Source organism: Hylobates moloch, unplaced genomic scaffold (genome assembly GCF_009828535.3).
Source record: "Hylobates moloch isolate HMO894 unplaced genomic scaffold, HMol_V3 SCAFFOLD_15, whole genome shotgun sequence".
Lineage (NCBI taxonomy): Eukaryota > Metazoa > Chordata > Mammalia > Primates > Hylobatidae > Hylobates > Hylobates moloch.
Genome location: NW_026652290.1, coordinates 41,158,249 through 41,166,050, shown reverse-complemented (window position 1 = coordinate 41,166,050; position 7,802 = coordinate 41,158,249).

Below are 7,802 nucleotides of genomic sequence, written 5' to 3'. Positions count from 1 at the left end.
TTTTTAGCTTTAGTGGGTGGCACATGGGACTGTCTGTGGTGTGCCATCTGCAGTGCACAAGCCATTTGTTTCTAGAAACAGTCTCACAAGCAATGATTTTGGTGAGTTTAGAAATGAATCAGGATGTGCTAAGCTCAATGAGGACTCATTAGCCTTGGATAATGTGATTCTATAAATGAACAGAATGGAGACAGTGAAGACTCAGGAGTATAGAGAAAATAGGAAGACACTGGAAGCTAGGCTGATTGGTGGGAGTTTTGGAATCAATGTGCTTCAACTATTAGTTGAATAAGCGTATAGTTGAATTAGTAAAGAGTGAGAGACTTGGCCCTTGACTGTGTGTTATAAAAAAAAGCTATCTTGGCTGGGCATGGTGGCTTATGCCTGTAATCCTAGCACTTTGAGGGGCTGAGGTGGGCAGATCACCTGAGGTTGGGAGTTCGAGACCAGCCTGACCAACATGGAGAAACCCCATCTCTACTAAAAATACAAAATTAGCCGGGCATCATGGCACATGCCTGTAATCCCAGCTACTAGCGAGGCTGAGGCAGGAGAATCGCTTGAATCTGGGAGGCCGAGGTTGCAGTGAGCCAAGATCGTGCCATTGCACTCCAGCCTGGGTGACATGAGTGAGACTCCGTCTCAAAAAAAAAAAAAAAAAAAAAAAGCTATTTTGAGTACTGACATGGTCCACCATCTCTTTTATGTACATTTCCTTACCTTAATTTTTATTTTGCATATGCATGGAGAGGTTAGGTAACTTGCCTAAAGACATATAGCTAGGAAGCAATTGGAGAAACCAAGTGTTAAGGCATTTCAGTCCTGACTTCTAAGTTTAGCTCTTAACCTTTTTGCCAGATTGTTTCCCAGGGTATCGACAGGTTTGATTAGTAGGTAAGATGTGATTTGGCAGAGAGAGCTTGCGAGGGTTTAAGGCCAGGGCTGACAGTGGGAAGACGGGGTGTGGGGGTGGGGGGTGGGGGGTGGGGTGGTGGTGGGGTGGATGGGTTAAGGGTGGGATTGAGAGGCAAAGGAGGTGCTGAGAGGAGCAGAAGTTGCCAGTCCTGAAGCTTTCCTTTTTCTCTACTTTTCTGTGTCTTCCTCAGAGCCTCTCATACTCTAACGTACACTCAGTCATCTTGGGAGCTTGTGAAAATGCAGATTCTGATTTCTCTGCGTCTGGGAATCTGCATTTCTAATATGCTTCTCCAGTGATGCTACTTAATTCCATACTTTCAATAATAAGGAATAGTAGGGCAAAGAAGTTAGCATGGGAAGTGTTGGTAGTTCACTGGAACACAGCTGCTAGGGTGGGTTATTTGGACTAGGGTTATGTCTTATCCATGTGGTGTAAAGTGTCTTGGGTATCTGTACATTCAAATAAATGATTTTGTGAACAGATTACAACTTTCATTTAGGACTGTAGTCTTTCTGAGGCTCACAGGATGTTGATGTAGGAAGGGGTGTTAGAGAATGTGTAGCTCAACCCCTTAGCTTACAGAGAGTGAGGGACTTTGTGGCCTAGTCAGAGCTAGGGTTGCAGATCTGGCCTCTTTTACGCTTTCACTCTTCGTCTGTCTGGGTTGGGTTGGAAGGCAGTGCAGCGAAGTGCTACTGTCTTCCCCCCTACTATTTGATGATTTGGTGACATCACAAGGTCATAAATGGATTATGATTCTCAAATTCCATTTCAGTTTGTAGTACATTTCCTGAACAAAAGTAAGTGTTTGTGAGAGTGAACGAATAAAAGGGCTGGTTTCTGGGTGAGGTGGCTCACAGAGTGGGTCAGAGGCCGGGACTGCCCCTAAACCATGGCAGTAAGTTTCTAGTGAAAATAGATGACAGCCATTGTGGTGTTTTGGAGAAGGCAGCAGACCCAGACAGTGGCAGGCTTTCAGGCAACAGCTGTGTTTTGAGGCCCCAGGAAAGAGGGGGAAAGTGGGCAGGTGTAAGTACAATCAGGGAGAACCTGGGGAAAGACTTTTAGGCAAGCTTTTTGGTTCTTGATTATGTGGTCTCTCTTGAACCTAGGAAAGAAGACAGTAAAAAGTGTCGTTGTTGGAATAGAAAATTGAAGCGCCTGATTGTGAGAATAAGAGTTCAAAAAGGGGGCCAGGCGTGGTGGCTCACGCCTGTAATCCCAGTGCACTTGGGGAGGCCAAGGTGGGCGGATCACAAGGTCAGGAGTTCAAGACCAGTCTGGCCAATATGGTGAAACCCCTTCTCTACTAAAAATACAGAAATTAGCCGGGTTTGGTGGCGGGCGCCTGTAGTCCCAGCCACTTGGGAGGCTGAGGCAGGAGAATTGCTTGAAACCGGGAGGCGGAGGTTGCAGTGAGCCGAGATCACGCCACTGCACTCCAGCCTGGGCGACAGAGTGAGACTAGGTCTCAAAAAAAAAAAGAGTTCAAAAAGGGGAGAACAGTGGATGGAAGGTAGAAAGAGTTTGAAGCTTTGAAATACCGTTGAGAAAGAAACAAGGAAAAAAATCAGTCTGGACAGGTATTTGTACAGCACAGTTGTACTTAAGTGTTTTGTTTGTGTTTTTTTGGGGTGGTGGTGGGTAAGGTCAGTGGTGTTTTTTTTTTGTTTTTTTTTTTTTTTTTTGAGACCCCTGTCGCCCAGGCTGGAGTGCAGTGGCATGACCTCAGCTTGCTGCAACCTCCACCTCCCAGGTTCAAGCCATTCTTCTCCCTCAGCTTCCTGAGTCGCCAGGATTACAGGCACCCGCCACCATGCCTGGCTAATTTTTTTGTATTTTTAGTAGAGACGGGGTTTCACCATGTTGTCCAGGCTGGATTTGAACTCCTTAAGGTCAGTGGTTTTTATGTTGAAGTCCTGGACTATAGAATGATAGTTCTGGAAGGAACTTGAGAGAGCCTCTATGCATCTCCCTCGTTTTTCCTGGAGAAACCTCCAAGGACCCAGTGAGGTGGAGGGACTAACTGGCTAAAAGATATGTCAGCATATAGTAGACTGCCAAATGGACCTTCACATTTTTACCTCAGATGATTAGAGGACACTCTGGGTTTCTCTCATCTTACTCATTAAAACAAAATACAACACTTTTACTGAGTGCCCTTTATGAGCGGGCACTGATCTTTTTATCATTTTTCTTTGATTTTTAGATTGTGTTTTCTGAAAATTAAGATATTCAAGTTAAATAATCTTTTGTTACTGTTTTCTTGATGGGGAATAATTACTAGATCTAGCTCTTGTAGGTCTTAATTTGGAAAAACAAGTTGAATTATTGCTGAATTTTTGGTTTAGGCATAGTTGATAACATATTTTGCATTTTGTTGCATCAGGTCAGTCTTTAGAGAATAACATTTTTAATACTTCATTTTTCCTATGAGTCACATTAGTAAAAACCACATTTAAAATTTTGTCCTTTCAAAGCACTGTACTGTGGCTGAATTGCATTTAGTGCTACTCATAGGATTTTTACTAGCATTAATTCAGATCTTCCAGTTATTTGAAAGTAGAGAAAAAACATTCCTGTTTTGCAAATAAGCCTTTACAATTTAGTTTCCACTATGGAACAGGTCAGTAGACGATGAGGTTTAAAAAAGAGAATAAAAACTGATACTAGAAATTGTCAGTACATCATGCAACACATTGATACAGAGATAATCCCTTAAAGCAGACTTGAGAATTCAAAATCCACTTCTGAATGGCTTTGGAGAGGTGCATTTTTTTTCCTCTAGGGCAGTGTGAAAAACCATTTCCAAAGAGGAGATTGCCCAAGTTTTGTAAAGGAGGGTTAGCTGATTGGGCAGGACAAGAAATAGCCTGTCTGAAATATCTTTGAGTAGCGTGTTAAGGGGTTGGGTAGTATATTGCTTTTTTTTTTTTTTTTGTGGTGGAGTGTTGCTCTGTTGCCCAGGCTGGAGTGCAGTGGCGCGATCTTGGCTCACTGCAGCCTCCGCTTCCCGGGTTCAAGCGATTCGCATGCCTCAGCCTCCTGAGTAGCTGGGATTACAGGCTCTCACCACCATGCCTGGCTAATTTTTGTATTTTTAGTAGAGACAGGGTTTCACCATATTGGTCAGGCTGGTCTTGAACTCCTGACCTCGTGATCCACCCGCCTCGGCCACCCAAAGTGCTGGGATTACAGGCATGAGTCACTGGTGCCCGGCCCTTGCTTTTTGTTTTTACTAAAGCCTTTCGACCCACCTGCTCAGAAGGAGGTGGTAATTGGTTGAGAATTCAAGAATTGTTAAAAAGCAAGGGTGTGTTTTCTTCAGCTTTCCCTAGCAAATATAGTATTTAGAGCAGAGCCAGCCCCTGCAAATCACCTAAACCCAACGAAAGCCAGCAAGACAATAAGCCCATCTTCAGCTGATAGCAACTTCTTTGGCTAGTTGTATTCCGTAACTCCTGCTGCAGCTGATGAACAGAGTGCCTGCTGAGACCTTCCTGTGGGCCTTGAACCTGACCTTGGTTTACAATAGAGGAAGATAGGAGTGAGAAATCTGAAAGAATAGCATGGCAGAGGCTCTCAGCTCTGGTGCATCTTGGTATATCTTGGGGAGCTTTAAAGTCTCACTATAAAGCAGAGAGTCCTAACCATGTCTGTAATTTGCAGTCACTTGAGGAGGCAAGAAAAAGATTGATGCCTTTGCTGCAACCCCAGGATTGGGTATTGGGGTTTTCAAAACCTCATGGATTATTTTGATGTGCCTTTGAGCTTTTAAAACATTGAGTTTGGACGGTATCTGTCTACTGGAATTGGCCAGTTTTGGCCCTGCAACTCTGATGAAGGGTGAATTCGAAAGTTTTTTTTTGTGAATTTTTCTCTCGTTTTGTTTCTTTTACCTTCATTTATGATAGCCCAATTTTGGGAAACAGATTCAGTTCACTGTGGAAATTTGCTTCTTAGCTAGTTTTATATTTGAGAGAAAGAGATAAATAAAGGTTTGCGTTTTTCTTTCCCTTCCCTCATTCTCCCATCCCTGCGATAGAAAGATCATGAGTTACAGTTGATTTTCTGATTAGCTTAAAGTTTCCAACTAGGATTATGTTGGAAGTTCTTCCTTTGAGAGTGTATTGTTTTCACAGTTTGTAAAGCCCTTATCTCATAAATACAACTTTACATGTAACTTCACTAGAGGACACTTTCTAAAGGATACCTGTGTTGTTTTTGGAGGAAGAGGATTCAGAAGGCTAAGGACTAAAATTTTGGTTTCAGAATTTATTTCCTATCCATGTTCTCTATGTTGTACAGAATCACTCATAGTTGAGTTGAACTTGCATACATCACACATTGGCACTGTAGTAGCAGTATACAGCATCTGTATTAGTCCATTCTCACACTGCTATAGAGAACTCCCTGAGATTGGGCAGTTTAGAAAGGAAAGAGGTTGAATTGGCTCACAGTTCCACGTGGCTGGGGAGGCCTCAGGAAACTTACAATCTTGGCGGAAGGCAAAGGAGAAGCCAGACATCTCCTTCACAAGGCGTCAGGAGGGAGAATGAATGCAGGAGGAACTGCCAAACACTTACAAAACCGCCAGATCTTGTGAGAACTCACTCACTATCACAAGAACAGCATGTGGGAAACACCATGATTCAGTTACCTCCACCTGGTCTCTTCCTTGAAATTTTATGGGGATTACAATTCAAGATGAGATTTTGGGTAGGGACACAGCCAAACCATATCAGCATCTTATTGAGGATGTTCACCTCCTTTTTGCATATAATACAGACATCTCATTGTATAAACTAATATGCTAGTAACGTATTGTAAATATTTGTACTAAGTGTAGGAGAGAGTTGCTGAAGATGTTTAGATGCATATCTTACATGGTAAGGGTAAGAAAAATAGGCTTTGGATAAGCACAGATGGTAGATAAAGTAGGTTCTAATTTGCTTTTTGCCCAACCTCTGGAGAACTGTGAGAGTCACTGTTTGTCCTCTGTTGGGTTTGGCTTAAGAAAGCCTCTCCCCTTGTGTAGCTTGTATGCCTTGAGTGGCTGAGCTCCTGGGCCAGAATCCAGGTGAGTTCTCAGTAAGGATAAGTCTAGAGTTTTCACATTAAGAAGCTTAGAAATGATCTTTTGAAGGTTTGAAGCATTAACTACTTGTTTTTAAATGCTTTTTGTTGCCAGCCTTGCTTTGTTTTCTACACTTTGAGAGAGATTGAGAAGAAACCATAAACTGGTCTGGTGGAGTTAAGTAAGCTCTTGACCTTAGAATTGGAGGAGGAGATTTTAGGTTAACTAGTCAAACTTCCTGTTTTGGTTCAGGAAACCCTCTCATAGCATCTCATGCCAGTCCTTTGCCCTTTTCTCTTGCAGACTCCTAGGGACAGGGGCTCCTGGCCACCATTGTTTACTATATCACTCACAATTAGGAAGGTCGGCTGACATTTTCTTCCCTGTAACTTCTGCTCTAGTAAGTGATGACTAGCCAGATAGTGAAGACCTCAATCATGTTTCCCTAAGGCTTCTTAGCTGTAGACTGAGCATCTTTAGTTCTTACTATGTTTGACACGTCTTTTTTTTCTGTCTTACACGATACTTACGGATGTGCTTTAGTTTGATGATGACTTATTTAAAAACGGTGGTGCTTGGGGATGGACCCAGCATCCCAGCCAGCCAGTCAGTGTGCAATGTCCTGTGCACTTGCTTGCCAGGTTCTGGACACTGGAACAGCCTAAGATGACAGGCAAACAGGCAAAGCTGTGAGGTTAGTGAGTGGCAGTTTCTCAAGGGGCCAGGAGGAATTTCCCTCAGTAGTACACTGGCAGGATTAGTTATCTTGAGCCAGATCATGTCATCTGTTTAGGCCTCGGGTTCCTTTTATACAAAAGGAGGGATGGGTCAGTATGGGCTCTCATTCCTCTTTAAAATGTTGAGTGCTTTCAAAAGGCAGCTCTTTCTGAAACCTCTAATATAGGGATTTAATATAAGGTGATTGGGATTTATTGGGCTCCTGGTTCCACTCAAAGGCTAATGCCAGTGTTTTAGGTCTTCATTTGTCACTTGGTTTGGTATTTCTGCCACACTTTCCACATTCTGATTTCTCTCTTAGGAGGGAATGAAAACAGGATCAGCTTTGCCTTTAGAACTTAAGGAATATGTAGTTCTCTTCCACCTGTGGGTGATTTGCCTTGAGAGATTACAAAACAAAACTGATTCTAGTACTACTCCTATTAGGCAACAGGGGTACCTTAATGGCGCCGGTTCCGGGTTCTTCTCCCCTCCTTGACCGGGCACTGTCTGAACCCGCCAAAGGAGGGCCAATCAGAAAGAAGCATCTCCTGCCTTCCCTTGGGCCCGCCCCACGTAGGCCCAAGGGATATAAAACCCAGCACACCAGCAGCTCTCTCTGTTCTCTTCTCCTCTCTTCTCTTCCTTCTCTGCTCGATACCTCCAATAAAGATCTCTTGACCGCGACCGGTGTAGTCTGATCCTTGCCCGGCCTCTTTCAACTCCTACATAGATCTATGGATGAGGCCCAGAAATCTGTATTTTTTTTAAAGCTGGCAAGTGACTGCATAGCCAGGTTTGGGAAGTATAGTTATGTGCACATAAGGATGTGTCCATGATGGACCTAATATATGATGGTGGTCCTATAAGATTATAATATTGTTTTTTACTCTATGTTTTCTGTGTTTAGATACGTGTAGATACACAAATTATAAATAGTACTCAGTATATTGACATGCTGTGCAGGTTTGTAGCCTAGGAACAGTAGCTAGACCATGTAGCCTTGGTGTGGAGTAGGCCATACCATTGAGGATTGTGGAAATGCAGTCTGTGATGTGATGTCTCACATGGATGAAATTGCCTTTCACA